General features: G+C 38.4%; 2 non-coding genes across 2 annotated transcripts; one reads left to right on the top strand and one right to left on the bottom strand.

The window, feature by feature from the left end:
* Positions 1-15,242: 15,242 nt before the first annotated feature.
* Trnaa-ggc (transfer RNA alanine (anticodon GGC)) lies at positions 15,243-15,314 on the bottom strand. Its single transcript has one exon. It is a non-coding gene; the product is annotated as a tRNA-Ala (tRNA).
* Positions 15,315-16,145: 831 nt separating this feature from the next.
* On the top strand, positions 16,146-16,217 carry Trnaa-ggc (transfer RNA alanine (anticodon GGC)). Its single transcript has one exon. It is a non-coding gene; the product is annotated as a tRNA-Ala (tRNA).
* The last annotated feature ends 483 nt before the right edge of the window (positions 16,218-16,700 follow it).

Raw genomic sequence — 16,700 nt, 5'->3', positions numbered from 1 at the left:
CGCTCTGGGCCTGGCTGCATGCCGAGGACAAATCGATCACGAAGAGTCTCGTTTAAGACTGATGTCGAGAACCCACAATGAGCGGCGAGCCGGCGGACTCGCGCCGCCCACTCTGATAAGCCTTCATTCGCTTGCTGAGCCGCGGAATGAAACTTAAACCTCTCCGCGAACCCGCACTTAACGGTTTCGAGATGATCGTTCAGGAGTTTAACAACGGCGTCGTAGTTTAGAGTTGTCACATCACTTGGAAGGGCTAAATCACGCACTAACTTATAAGTGTTCTCGCATAAACTACTTAATAAAACCGCGCGACGCTTGACTTTCGATTTATCTTCCGTATCGTCCAAACTATTTGCTAAAAACCACTGCTCGAGTCGATCTTTATAAGTCGACCATTCTTGTGCTTCATGGTTGAACGTAGTGAGCGACCCGATGGTAATTTTAGCCATATTTAACATTCGTGCACACGCGGCGTGCGACCCGTCGTCGCCAGTGTTAGTTTGGAGGTTAGGAGGCAGGAAGATAAACAAACGTGCTCGCTTATAGAAGTCCTGTAATCAACTGATCGCTCGGCCGTTGGACGCAGCCAGCGGTTCTTAGCCTATACGTACATCCTTATACTTATAGCTATAACAGTCACATAACCGGGCTGTACGGGCAATAAGAATGGGGCCAGTACAACGGTGTCACGCACACAAATAGAGCCAGTCGTGCAGTACGAGTATAACGCCACAACGCGATTTGTTGATGAGTTCCCATCACGCGCGCGTTGGTCGCAACTAGTTGCGTTAGACTGCACGATTGGCTCTAATTCGTGAGTGACACCGCTGAATTAGCACCATTCTTAGTGCCTGTTAGGCCCGTCCTTAGATATATATCAATGAAAAATACGCTTAAACTTTAGAAATGTGTTTTGATAAATAGAATTCCAAAGATTTTTTCTGCTTATGTTATCAGACAAAAAGTCTTCGCAGCTTAGCACACTATATCAATTCCACACCATTGCAACACCAACTCAACTCACCTTTTGCTCTGTTTACGTACTTTCTGCGCGTATACGGTCGTTTCGGCGGTACGAGCTTACACGCGCGGTACATTTCCCTACATTTGGTTTTTATGAGGTTACAAGCAGTATGAACAAGCATACACTTTTCCCTGTATTTGCTTACACGCGCGTCCGCATACGCACGTATAAAACGCTAGTCTTAAACCGCTAGTGTGCGACAAGTGGACGACGCTTAGACCACCCGTCGTACAATTAAATAGATATTAAGTCATAAGTCATTTATTTGATTTCTTAAATATCCCTATCTTTCTTTTCATGATCTTCTGTGCCAAGCTACCTTGTCGTGTTTACATACATACATACATACATATAATCACGCCTATTTCCCGAAGGGGTAGGCAGAGACCACGGATTTCCACTTGCTACGATCCCGACATACCTCTTTCGCTTCCTTCACTTTCATGACATTCCTCATACACGCTCGTCGGTTTAGTTTCTTCAGGATTTCCCCGATTTGATCAGAGAAAGTCCGCCGAGGTCTACCCCTTCCAACTCCCTCTTCTACTTCTCCCTTATACACTCTCTTTGTTAACCTTCTTTCACTCATTCTTTCCACGTGTCCAAACCATCTCAACATACCTTTCTCAATTTTTGTCACTACATCTTCGTTCAGTCCACACTTTTCCCTTATCACACTGTTCCTAATTCTATCTTGTAATTTTACACCACACACACTTCTCAACGCTCTCATTTCCACTGCATTCACTTGACTCTGATGTTTCTTCTGCCATACCCAACCCTTGTCGTGTTTAAAGTGGAGATAGTATTAAATTTAATAGGAGAATACCGTATCGAGCGATCAGAATTCAAAAATCGGTCCCTAGGTCTTGAAAATCAAGGGCCAAGTTACAAAACGAGACGTAATCCAACTGTTACTATCGGCCCGATTCGAATAATGACATACGATAACGATAAGTTCAGGTTTAGATAAGTTCTCATTCAGATATCGTTTGTATGTCATATAATTGACAAAAGTAGCTCGATTCAAGCAACCAATGTCACTTTGACGTTAGAAATATCGTAGATAGTGCAGTAAAACAAGAACTTTTGCAGATTACGTATAATTTTTAAAACATTTTTTCAAAAAAATCAAAGTTTGTTTTCACCCTGTATAAAAAATTAAAATTTTCAAAATTTATAAAATCACTTTAAAATAGTGGAACTAAAAGTCTGCCTTCCGCATAAGGGGAAAGGTGGGGTAAAACTGCAAGGAAAATAAAAAAATACGGCTGAAAATTTAGAGAAAAAAAATGAATTAATGTGATGAATAATTATGGACTATGAGGGTTGATACGATGGCGCATGATACCTAAATTTTTAACCGGTTAATTAAACAGCCCAACAAAAGAGGCTTTTAGAATTTTTAGGAAAATTTAGTATGGCGGATCACAGAACTTTAGCAAATGGATAAATTAAAAATATAACACCAAAATACACAAGAAATAATTAGAACTAGATAATACTGTTAAAATTTAAAAAACAAAAAAATATTTCAGTGGAAACAGGGTAAAGGGGATGAATGTGGCACACGCCAAGGTACCGGCAGCTGGATTCAGGTTTACTCGTGTAGAATGGATGGCGCACAAGTTGGCGACTTTAAACAAGCCGACGAGGTAAGCCTTACTCGCTTTCTGGCGAGCACGTATGGCAGCAGACCGGGCGATAACGATGAGATTTCTTCACTTCACCACTGCTTAGCGCCGACCTGCGCACGGCTTTGGAGACCTGTCGCTTCCTGGCTAGCGCGTATGGCAACAGACCGGGCGATAACGATGAGGTTTCTTCACTTCACCACTGCTTAGCGCCGACCTGCGCACGGCTTTGGATACCAACTGTTTATGAGAGGCCTCTCCTCTTCGAACGCCGATTTATGCGCGCCTTTGGTAGTCAACTTTTACCAGGAGCTTCTCCACCCGTGGATTTATGCGCACTTAAAAAGACTTCGTGTTAACTATTAAACTGGCTATAAATTGCAAAACTGGTTTAAAACGACCCGGGAACACAAACGACTTCTCCACTCCAAATTCACCAAACCATCCACCGAAAAACAACTTCAATCTTCTCTTTTTCGAATATTCCATAAAAATTTAAATTCAAAATAAGCGCAAATAAGCACTTAATTTATTAGAAACGGCCAGGAATTATACGAAAAAAGGTCGGCGCTTTCTTTTTCTTTTTTTTTGCTAAAAGCGCCATCTAACCATCAACGCCTGAATTATGAAACCGCATAGAGAGACAACAGAAAGAAAACTGAGCCAGCTGACAACTAGAAGAAGAAGTTTAAAAATAAACCGACAGATGTTGATTATGTAGCAATTTTGCTACAATAGATCTTATTAGGATCACAGAAATAAACGTCCATTTTGACATATCGGTTCGTTATCGATCTTTTAAAGATCTTTCCAAGATCTTAAACATGTCTTAATCATTCTTCGCATCGGGCCGTATGTACCTGTTGCACAAAGTATTATGGTAGATTATATTCATTTCGCATCGTAACAACAGAAAATCTGTCTTTAGAAAAGGGCTGCTATAATATAACTTAGGCTCTCAGCACATGGGTCGCGTCGCGTAAATGTATAAATGCGCGATAGACGCGTAAAAGTGTTAGGAGTACGAGACGCGTAGAGTCCTGGGTAGCAAGCGTCGCGTAAGCGTAATCGTGTTATAAGTGAAATCGTATTAGTTGAAATCATGGCGTCACTGGCATCAGATGTCTTCGGCGGATATATCGACGATCTTATTTTCTCGTCAGATGCAGATTTTTTATTGTTTGATTATGCCAGGTTTTGTTTTTTTTTACACCTACGCTACGCCTGTCGTAATGAAGAGAGAAATCTCATACGCTACACTACGACGATGCTTCGTGTGCGGACTTGTTTGAAGTTGTTTGTGCTCGTAGCGCTCTCGTTTTACGCGCGTATTACGATACGCTTACGCGTCTCTTACGCTTACACGCCGTGTGTTGAGGGCCTTACATTTTCAATGAAGGTCCACGGTTGACTGACGAATATATCTTCAAAAAATCGGCCAAGAGCATATCGGGCCATGCTCAGAGTAGGGTTCCGTAGTTACTCTTCCGTCACAATAAGCTAAACTGGAGCTTAAAGTATAGTAGATTATTAACCAAGGGTGACCTCTGAATGGTACGTCTTTTTACTATGAAGGGGAAACTTTTTGCGATATCTCAAAACCAGCTAAACTGATCATGTCCGCTATAGTTTTCATTTAATGTCTTTCTTAAGCTCTACTACTACGATTTTTTTCATATTTTTTTGACCTATGATTCAAAAGTTAGAGGAGGGGGACACATTTTTTTTTCTTACGGAACGATTATCTCCGAATATATTCACTTTATCAAAAAATGTTTCTTGAAGACCCCTATTAGTTTTGAAAGACCTTTCAAACGATATTCCACACTGTAGGGTTGAAGCAAAAGTAAAATTTCACCCCTACTTTACGTGTAGGGGAGGTACCCTGAAAAAAAAATAGATTTTATTCTAAGACATTGTGGCTTTATTGATTTATATATCCATGCCAAATTTCAGCTTTCTAGCACTAACGACCACGGAGCAAAGCCTCTGACAGACAGACAGACGGACATGGCGAAACTATAAGGGTTCCTAGTTGACTACGGAACCCTAAAAATGACTAATGTTTTCCCTTTACTTTCTGACCTTTTAAGAATTTCGCAGTATCGGATTTCACTTTATTATAGGTACATCATGAAAGGATCAAACGGTTTAATGTTTGATCTAAGATCCCTTTATTTAATTAATTTGATCTGGGAATTTCAGAATAGTTTAGGGATGTTTGCTCTTTACCTAACCTTTTTGATGATGTAAGGAAGGGCTTACAAAGAACCATGTATCGGCGTAGAGGCCGGGAAACGAAGGGTTGCGGGCCATGTAGATATAGACGCATAGTGATACGAGGCCGGCAACCCCGTCTCTCGCCGAAAAAATGTAGTCAATTTGTTTTATTCGTAGGTATACACAGCTAAAAAAATATTGACGTTTAAAAACAAAAGCAGGTTGCTTTACAGGCCTAGGTGTGTAAGGCTGTATGAAATTCCTTTACATATCATCTTCACTCATTGCATCGGATACGTAGTTCCGAACCATTGTAAAGTAAGCACAAATCATATCTATATTTCGTTGCAAGTTTAAGAACTAACTTAGCCAGCAAATCGTCTCGAAAGCTGTTTTTGTATTATTTATATGAGAACACTTTTGTCTGTCAAATAACTTGCCAGTTTAGCTGTCATTTCTAATTGAGGCGTTTCTTTTTTCAAGATATTAATCTTGTTATTTGGTCAGATTTGATGGTCAGGTAAGGCTTTATTCGAATTTTGTTTTTAAACTTTGAGAAATGTTTTTTCGTCCTTGCGTGTGTTTTTGTGTTTTCGTTGTTTTATCCCAGAGTTCCCATACCCACCTGTTTCTCCGACATCAGATCAGCTTTATGTCATCATAATTAAGCTTAATCGAAAATCAGGAAGCGAGTCAAATTTAGCTTCCAATATTTGACCCTGATAAACATACATACACAGAAACAGAGCAAATGAAATAAAGGCTTATAAATACGCCTTTGGCTTTGATACACAAATGCAAAAATTTATTAAAATTATCAACCTTCATTAGCCTCCAGTTCACTACTAATTCTGTAATATCTGGGAGACCGAGCTTTTCTCGAAGAACATTTTAAAAATATAAATATATAGGGAGCGTGCATGAACTGTAGGAGGCAGCACAGGAGCTGTCAGATTTTTGGCGCGAAGCGTAAATGTGATGTTTATTGTTCCGATGTAGCCCACAAGATGGCAGAACCGTCTATGCACAAGAAAACACTTGACGTGGAAATGTGCATGTTTATGGTTCCGATTCAGACCACAAGATGGCAGACCCTCCAACGCGCACGGGCCCTATATACATTAAGTGTATAAAAAACAAATGCAGCGATATACACGCATCAGCTTCAAGCAGCTAGTAGCTGCTATATATTGCTCGTTTAAGGGCCTCCGCTAGCTGGCGCGGGTGCACGGAGCGGACGAGCGGGTTAACGAAAAATAGTATGAGCAACGCTAACTGAAGCGGTCGCGTGCGGCGGATTTCACCTACAAACAGCACCCGCGTGCGTGCGCACGCGGCGGGCGTCCGCGTCTGCTAGCGTAGGCCCTTAAGGTATAAACCAGCCAGGCTGTATACATATTTGCCACCGTAGTATGAAAAAAAAAGATATTTTAACGACCGGTCTGACCTAGTGCGTAGTGACCCTGCCTATGAAGCCGATGGTCCTAGGTTCGAATCTCGGTAAGGGCATTTATTTATGCGATGAGCACAGATATTTGTTTCTGAGTCATGGATGGGTATTTTCTATGTATTTAAGTATTTATATTTTGTATACATCGTTGTTTGAATACTCACAACACAAGCCATATTCTTGTGCTTACACAGCCTTAGTCAATTTGATTAAGAATGTACTATAATATTTATTATTTTTTTATTTTCCCTCACGGCCCTTTACCAAATATTTTCACTCACCAGCTATTTCTTAATTCCTTAATTCAGTAATTTGTATTAAACTTCTTATCTTTATTAGTTTCCGCTTCTAATATTCAGAAAGCAATTGGAAATAAGTAATTGTGTGTTAGACACTTTATCTATATCACGCGTAGTGACAATGTCTTTACTAAATATATTTAAATTATTATCTTCATTTGAAAATATCATATGCATTTATCGAAATTTTTCATTGTTTAGTAACAGTATAAAGAATTTAATAACATTTCGAATTATTGTGGAAAGTATTATAATATTGTTATTTTATTTATATTCTATAATTTCTTTTATTAGCGGTCTTAAACTTGGCAGTGGCATCGCGGAATGTATATTTAACTATAGTTATATTATGCTTATAGTAACTAACAATTTATTAGCTATTATTTTTAGTTATTTAAATTCAAATCAATATAAAAGACTTATTTCCAACATAGACTCAATACAAGCATTATGTAAAAATGATTTAACGTTCAATAATATTGTCTCGATGCAATTTAAAAAGTGTCGTAAAGACTTGGTCTTAGTTTCTGTATTTTATGCTCTGCTTACAATACTTTTTATTTGGGATTATTTGAGTTCATTAGGCGAACTATTGACGCTTTTATTCGAATTGACATTAGAATTTCGGTTCTACTACCAAAGTTTTGTGTTTTATGAATGGATAGATATTATCAAAGTTTTATTGAGATATTTGAATCAGGATATTTCAATGGAAGTAGACAGTTTGAGCACAGAATTAAGTCAAATCAAGTCAAGTAAGATGGAGCGAATCAGTATTGAAATGGAAAGATGGGGCGACATTAGCGTTCTCATTTCAGCCGTGTGTGATCGAGTGCAGAAATGTTTTGGAACTCAGGTAAGTAGTCATTCAACCTTTGGGTAATATGGCTCCATCGATACTGTCGATCATTTAGCCAACGTCAAAGTGGAAGTCTCGTGGGATGAATTTCAGCCAGTGTATGGTAATCAATCAATAAGTCAAAATATTCATGCCCTCTAGAGTCCTAGCTAGGGAATGCAACAGAGTAATGATTTTGAACAGTTGTGCAAAGATGTACATTTTCTGCACCTATGCATGTGTGTGACCCAAAACAACATCTCCGTGCATACGATGCATCTGTACTTTGTCCAAAAAGTAGAGCGTCATCTTTTACACGGATCGCAATTTCCCACTTAACCTAGCCGTAATTAATAATAAGATCAACAATTGTATTCATTGTAATTTATAACGTTGCAGTAAACTCTCTACATTTGATATCTCTTTGTTGGTGCTGCGACGCCACTCCTTGCATTTTGACATAATTTGACATTTCTTGACAAATCATTGGCATCAGCTATTGACATCCACTTACAACAATAAATATTGATTTATTTATTTAATAAGGTTTTTTATTGTACGAGTACTGAGTTTAACCGTCGGCTTTTAACCAATGCAAAACTAAGGTCGAATTTGGTTAAAAATCGCGGTTTAGAGTTTTTAATTTTTCATCGCAAATCAGTTTTTTCTTTGAATCTAGAAAGAGACAGGTATAACCAAAGAGGGTTTTCCAAGCAATCTTGAGATTAAAACCCACTGATATTATCATATACAACTTCCATCAAATTTGTGATGGTTTTGCAAATGTCAAAATTGTGCTGCTCGTAAAGTACGACTTAGTCGGTAGTTGCTTTTAGTAACATTAATGAGCAGAAAACAACAGTAATCTTGATACTTCGCCATTATGAAGTTCAACAGTAAATCAAGGTAAGAAGTAATTATTGCATCAATATTAGGCAACAACCGCAAAGCCAAATTGCCAAGTTGCCAAGCCGCCAGTTCTTCAGGAAGCTGTCCAGGTCATCCCGCCATCTCCACTTAGTCCACTATGCTAGTCCACCTTTCCGAATGCATGCGGTAGACGTGACCGGCCCAGTCCCATTTGAACCTACTGATTTTCTCACCTACGTCAGCAATGCGGTTTTTAGAGCTGGAGAGAAATATTTCGAGTAATTTTCGACTTAATAACATGAGTGACCCGTTTTAATATATTTAGTCTATGTATGTATGCGTACGCTAACCGGACTCTTATGTAATACCAAAATTCCTATTAAGGCCAAAGGAAAAAAATATAAAACTGCTGTGAGGCCAGCTTTACTCTATGGATGAAAAATCTGGCCGACAACCAAGGCTCACGAGCAGAAGCTACATAAAACGGAGAAGCGTATGCTGCGCTACGCTGGTTGGGCATGGTTACCCTTAGAGACAAAGTGCGCAACGAGCACATAAGGGGGAGTTTCTAAGTGGCTCCCATAGCCCATAAAATTTCTAAGACAAGACTAAGATGATACAGCCACTTAATAAGAAGACCAGACGATCACGTGGTTAAAAAGTGACTTTTGCATCGCCACAAAAAGAGGAGAAGTACCCCCCCCCCCAAACAACTTGGATGACGAATGTCCGGAAGGACATGGAGGTGTTGGGACTCCACGAACAAGACACCCAAGAAAGGAATAAATGGCGTCGCATGATTAGGAAAGGCGAGCCCGCGTAACGGGAAAAAGGTGAGGTAGAAGAAGAAAAGGCTATGTATGTATTTGTTTGGGCTGTAGCGTCAAAACAGCCGATTCAGATTTATAAGACGATAATCGATTCGTCTCTACAGCTTGGGTGGCATAGGCATACTTATAATTAATCGGTTTTCGAAAAGGATGATCCGGGTACGTCCTTAAACTATGTCCAGAAGAGAGGTATGGGCATTGTGAATGTCATCTCGCTTTGGATGGCACAACACAGTGGATGTTGTTCCAGATCTAGAGCAGAGCCCAACTGGGAAAGTACCTCCACCTTACAGAAAACCGCAGCCAAATAACACTAGACCCTACTCATAGTGTTGTGTTCCTGCCGGTGAGTAAGGTTGGTAACGAGGGTGCGGAGTGTTAGGTTCGGCGACGCCTGATTCCAAGACTATTTGTTAAAGGTATAATTGCAGTTACGTATAGGTATTGAAATGAATTTCCAAATGTGTGACCAGAAATACGGTGTAATTTTTTTTACTGCGGCATATTATTGACAAACTATCAAAGCTAAAAGACAATATTTAGGAGATAATACTTTAAATTAAATGACTGTAATTTACGTATATGTAAAATACGTGTAAATAAGTAAGAAAAATATTCCTAAAAATTCTTTGTCGATGAATTTCTGGGTAACCTTAGATCTATTTATTTCATAAAACCTTTAAAACATAACGTAATATAAATTTTCTTGCAGATAGCACTATCCCTGTATACAACTACGACATTTTACATGGCACTTTTGTACCAAGTAATACTATACTTGATCAGACAGGTAAGACAGTAAGCATATTAATGTATTTTTTTAAGACTGCTCTCATAAATAAAACTCAAATCGAAAACAGATCGAAAGATAATATGAAAAGATGTGTTGTCTAGCAGATGTGTCATAAAAAAGGAGGATAGAGGTAAGGAGGACACTCTCACATGGGGGCCAGCTGCATAAATATCCAGCTGTAAGCTATAAACCTTACAGGTCTAGTGATATATGGACAGATGTGCACTCTAGCAGATGTGTCATAAATAATATGAAGTGTAAAGGTAAGGAGAACGCTATCAATAGGGGGAACAGCTGCAAAAGTGTCCAGCTGTAAGCTATAAATACCTAACAGGTCGAGAGATACATGAACAGATATGTTCTCTAGCAGATGTGTCATAAATAATATGGAATGTAGAGATAAAGAGAACACTCTCAAAAGGACGAACAGCTGCAAAAGTGTCCAGCTGTAACCTAAATACACGGTGCTACATGAGGAAACCGAAAGATTTTATTATTACTGATCACATAGAGACTAAAATGTCATATAAACTTTTCTGGATTTCGCCTAGTTTCAGAGTTAATACCAATGTAAAATAAAAGCGGCCAAGTGCGAGTCGGACTCGCGCATGAAGGGTTCCGTACCATTTAAGACGTATTAAAAAAAAATCTACTTGCTAGATCTTGTTCAACATTTTACCACTTTGGACACACATTTTACCACTTTGGAACTGTCTCTCGCGCAAACTATTCAGTTTAGAAAAAAATGATGTTAGGAACCTAAATATCATTTTTGAAGACCTATCCATAGATACCCCACACGTATGGGTTTGATGAAAAAAATTTTTTTTTAATTTATTGACGTATTAAAAAAAAACTATTCACTAGATCTCGTTTAAACCAATTTTCGGTGGAAGTTTGCATGGTAATGTATATCATATATTTTTTTTTAGATTTTTCATTCTGTTATTTTAGAAGTTACAGGGGGGGGGACACACATTTTTTCACTTTGGAAGTGTCTCTCGCGCAAACTATTCAGTTTAGAAAAAAATGATATTAGAAACCTAAATATCATTTTTGAAGACCTATCCATAGATACCCCACACGTATGGGTTTGATGAAAAAAAAATTTTTTTTTAATTTTTATGACGTATTAAAAAAAACTACTTACTAGATCTCGTTCGAACCAATTTTCGGTGGAAGTTTGCATGGCAATGTATATCATATATTTTTTTTAGATTTTTCATTCTGTTATTTTAGAAGTTACAGGGGGGGGGGACACACATTTTTTCACTTTGGAAGTGTCTCTCGCGCAAACTATTCAGTTTAGAAAAAAATGATATTAGAAACCTAAATATCATTTTTGAAGACCTATCCATAGATACCCCACACGTATGGGTTTGATGAAAATTTTTTTTTTTTTAAATTTTTATGACGTATAAAAAAAAAACTACTTACTAGATCTCGTTCGAACCAATTTTCGGTGGAAGTTTGCATGGCAATGTATATCATATATTTTTTTTAGATTTTTCATTCTGTTATTTTAGAAGTTACGGGGGGGGGGGACACACTTTTTACCACTTTGAAAGTGTCTCTCGCGCAAACTTTTCAGTTTAGAAAAAAATGATATTAGAAACCTCAATATCATTTTTAAAGACCTATCCATAGATACCCCACACGTATGAGTTTGATGAAAAAAGATTTTTTGAGTTTCAGTTCTAAGTATGGGGAACCCCCAAAATTTATTGTTTTTTTCTATTTTTGTGTGAACATCATAATGCGGTTCATAGAATACATCTACTTACCAAGTTTGAACAGTATAGCTTTTATAGTTTCGGAAAAAAGTGGCTGTGACAGAATCGGACAGACAGACGGACATGAATCTATAAGGGTTCCGTTTTTTGCCATTTGGCTACGGAACCCTAAAAAGACATCTTATTATCGTAACTTAGTGCAAAACGCTTTTTTGATCGTGATGATGCCATTATGGGGCGTAGTCTAAATATCCTTATTGATAGATGTCAAAAAGTGACAAGTAACCTTTGAAAGAACGAGTTTTTACAAAAAAAAATCTTAAAAAAATATTTTCAGTGCCAGTTTTACAATAACATTAACTTTTTATTTACAAATACGTTAAAATTTGAAAAAAAAAACAAAATAAATTTTTTTTTTTGGCGAAATTTACTCGTATAACATTTTTTCCTTCTTTTGGCCTCAGAAGTACGTGGTGAAAATCTTTCGGGTTCCTCGTGAGCACCGTGTTCAAAATGAATTGAAAAATAATATCATCCAACATTTACCTATCTGACTACTCCGACGTGACGAGCACGGATATTTGTTCCTGAGTCATAAATAAATAATAAATAAAGTAAATAATAAATATTATAGGACATTATTACACAATTTGACTAAGTCCCACAGTAAGCTCAATAAGGCTTGTGTTGAGGGTACTTAGACAACGATATATATAAATATGATTTGACAACCAGTTTGGCCTAGTGGGTAGTGACCCTGCCTACGAAGCCGATGGTCCCGGGTTCAAATCCTGGTAAGGGCATTTATTCGTGTGATGGGCATGGATATTTGTTCCTGAGTCATGGGTGTTTTCTATGTATTTAAGTATTTATAACTATTTATATATTATATATATCGTTGTCTAAGTACTCTCAACACAAGCCTTATTGAGCTTACTGTGGGACTTAGTCAATTTGTGTAATAATGTCCTATAATATTTATAATATTTATTTATTTATTTAAATACTTAAATACATAGAAAACACCCATGACTTAGGAACAAATATCCATGCTCATCACACGAATAAATGCCCTTACCAGGATTTGAATCCGGGACCCGGGTATAAATATTTATAAATACCCTCAACACAAGCCTTATTGAGCTTACTGTGGGACTTAATCAATTTGTGTAATAATATTCTATTATATTTATGTATTTATTATTTATTAAACACGAACCGTGTGTAAAATATTTTCTTATTAAAAAATATTAAACTTACTTTTATAATTTTCGAAAATGAAAAAAAAAATCAGTATAAGGAGTTGCATTATTATTATTATTTTTTGTTTATTATAACTTCAAGTGCGCCATTTAAAAACAGAAGTTTGCAGTTTTTCATTTGTTTACAGGAATTTTTATGGCCCGTCAGTATCTGGACTTTTCTACTGATTACGACTATTAATTTGATATTAATTATTCTGATGTTAATCGGTGGACAGCGGGTTCAAAATGAGGCCGACAAACTTGAAGCAAATTTGGCCAAACTACAGAATTTAATGGTGACGAGTAAGACTTCATACATATATATATTCACAGGTTGTTAATAATCGATACGTTTTGATGACAATGATCGATTGAATGACATCATATAAGTATGCGTTATGTCATTAAACTTATAACGTTATCACAGAATCTTACTTCTAATCAGAATCTTATCTTCGACGACCGGTCTGGCCTAGTGGGTAGTGACCCTGCCTACGAAGCCGATGGTCCCGGGTTCAAATCCTGGTAAGGGCATTTATTCGTGTGATGAGCATGGATATTTGTTCCTGAGTCATGGGTGTTTCCTATGTATTTAAGTATTTATAAATATTTATATATTATATATATCGTTGTCTAAGTACCCTCAACACAAGCCTTATTGAGCTTACTGTGGGACTTAGTCAATTTGTGTAATAATGTCCTATAATATTTATTTATTTATTATTATAATTATTACTGTGGCCCTGAAAAGGACCTTTTATAACAGCCACTCGGGCGGGAATGTAACAGAGGTTTCGTGCGATAAATTTACACGAGACAAATGCACACATGCACCGATAGCCATATTTCACCGCTAGATATGTAGCCAGATGAGAAGTGCACTTAAGCCTTCTGCTCGTATATGGTGTACTATGAGTAAAAATTATTATAATTCTTAAGCATCCAGTCTGCGGCCTGACAAAATACCGTAAACCAATTCTGATTTTACAATTCGATACGGTTTTGAGTTTATCTTGTACGAATGGAATATCTTTCATGTTTATGCACTGGAAATGGCGAAAAAAACATGGGTGAATTCTTGTGATTCGTTAGTTGTATCAAAACCAGTTCGAAATTGTAACAAATTGTTAAATTAGAATCGTATCAATACAAGTATTTTGTTGCTTTGCTTTTGTCTCGTGTCGTTGTCGAGTTTTGTTTTATTTTTGGAGTTAAGAGTACAAAACAATTATAAGGTTTACTGAAAAAAAACTGACCACGCAGCAAAGAGTTTTCGGCTCTGAGTAACGACTCTTTCTCTATTGTGGCCTAAAGCGAAACACTATACAAATTAACTCCAAAAAGACAGAAAACCTTAAACAAAGAGGTTCTAACTAACTACGTTCACGCCATGAAGTTAGCCTGTAATATAGCATCGCATGAACTTTTTTTAGCTCCAGGGCTGACGGATGAGTGCGCTCGGTCGGCGCACGCGCTGTGTCGGCGGCTGCGCGCGGCGCCGCTGCGCGTGCGATTGCAGCGAGCTCTGCCGGTGCGCGCGGCGCTGCTCGCCGACATATTGGCCGTTGTCCTCAACTACACCGTCACATTGTTACAATTTGATCATGTTGTTTAGAATTTACACCAGCTACCCACACCGTCCCCAAAATGACGGCCATTCGACCACCCCACCGGTCGGTGGGGAAGCGACCCGCGACAGCCGCCGCAGCCGTGAGTCGGTAGCGGCCCCTCATACCCCCCTGACGGGGGGGTATCGACAGATCACTCACTCACTGTTTAGAATTAGGAGTAGTATAAGACCAAACAGACTTTGCAAAGATATTTTCTTTAATGAAAATATGACGTTTAAGTTTAAATACTTCCAAACTTGGTCACGTCAAAATCAAAGCACATTCAGCTTCTCTAATAATCACTTGATCACCAAAACGCGTTTCAGTGTTTTACAGAAATTTTATGACAATATTAAACTTTTTACATTTTTACTTTGACTTTTGAGTGTATTTTAATAGTTGTACAACAATCAAATAATAAAATTAGCTTAGTATCCTTTTTTGTTATTTATTCAACTTTATTTATTAGGTAGACTGTTTCCGCTATTACTACCTAGTCCATATTCTGTAGATTCTAAATTAAGTTTAACTTCAATTTTTTAAACTCGATGCTCTTTACCTACAATAAATCATAGACAACGAATGAATTACTACCTACAATATTGGTGGGTGGGGACAGTGCCCATACAAATTTGCCCATGGTCCACAACTTAGGTTATAAATTGTATATACAGATGTCAATCACAATTATCAACTCTGGTCAACGTGGGACACGAACCCACATCTTTGGATTGCCGGTCCAATGCGTTACCAATTGCGCCAGCTGACCATCCGGCTGAGCTGAGCTGAGCATCGAGCCGGCTTAACACAACCATGTGTTGTGTGGTTGGGAGGCAAGTCATGCGCTAACGCATGTCCTCCAACCCTAAACTAAACTGTAGTGTAAACTGGCCTCCATAAAGCTTGGGGTGCTTAACAGAGCCAAACAGTACTTCACATCGGGTCACCGTCTTTGGTTCGACCTCATATGGAGTACTGCTCTCATCTCTGGTCTGGCGCTCCACAATACCAGCTCCTTCCTCTTGACTACATCCAACGGCGGGCAGTTCGTATTGTCGGCGATTCCGAACTTACTGACGGCTTAGAACCTCTTAGTCTTCGAAGAGACGTTGGCTCTCTTTGCATGTTCTACCGTCTGTACAATGGGGAATGCTCCGAAGAACTTTTTGAATTGATGCCATCATCACGTTTTTATCATTGCACCTCCCGCCAAAGGAGCAAAACTCATCCTCACTTCTTAGATACATGGCACACCAAGAATAAGCGGGCATCTGGCTCGTTTCTTCCTAGAATGTGCGGAATGTGGAATGAGTTGCCTCCTGAGGTATTTCCTTTGCGCTACGACATGGGATTCTTCAAGAAGCGGGTATTTAGGGTTCTCAAGGGTCGGCAACGCTTAAGTGGCGCCTATGGTGTTGCTTATGTCCATTGGCGACGATGACCGCTTCCCATCAGGCGGCTCGTCTGCTCGTTTGCCGACTATGCTAACGTAAAAAAAAAAATGTCCTCAGAGGTGGTTAAGGTTGTAAACCTTAAAGTGCAGATGTCACTAGTGACGTTGTCACAGTTGCAATGGTTGAATTTGCAGTGAATGACAGATGGTCAGCTGGCGCTATTGGTAACGCATTGGACCGGCAATCCAAAGATGTGGGTTCGAGTCCCACGTTGACCAGAGTTGATCATTGTTGATTTTTTCATTGTGATTGGCATCTGTATATACAATTTATAGATTGTAATGTGGTGGTACGTTCCACAATAAATAACCGGCCAAGAGCATGTCGGGCCACGCCCAGTGTAGGGTTCCGTAGTTACTCTTCCGTCACAATAAGCTAAACTGGAGCTTAAAGTATAGTAAATTGTTAACCAAGGGATGAAACGGTACCTTTCACCCGAGTTAAACAAATAGGCAAATTTGCATAATCAGTACCTAATTGAAGTAAGTCTTTTTACTATGAAGGGAAAACTTTTTGCGATAACTCAAAAACAGCTAAACTGATCATGTCCGCTATAGTTTTCATTTAATGTCTTTCTTAAGCTCTACTTCCACGATTTTTAACATATTTTTTGGATCTATGGTTCAAAAGTTAGAGGGGGGGGGACACATTTTTTTTTCTTTTGGAGCGATTATCTCCAAAATTATTCACTTTATCAAAAA

The sequence above is a fragment of the Cydia pomonella genome, chromosome 9 (assembly GCF_033807575.1).
Source record: "Cydia pomonella isolate Wapato2018A chromosome 9, ilCydPomo1, whole genome shotgun sequence".
NCBI classification, from domain to species: domain Eukaryota; kingdom Metazoa; phylum Arthropoda; class Insecta; order Lepidoptera; family Tortricidae; genus Cydia; species Cydia pomonella.
This window is presented reverse-complemented; position numbering and strand designations above follow the sequence as displayed.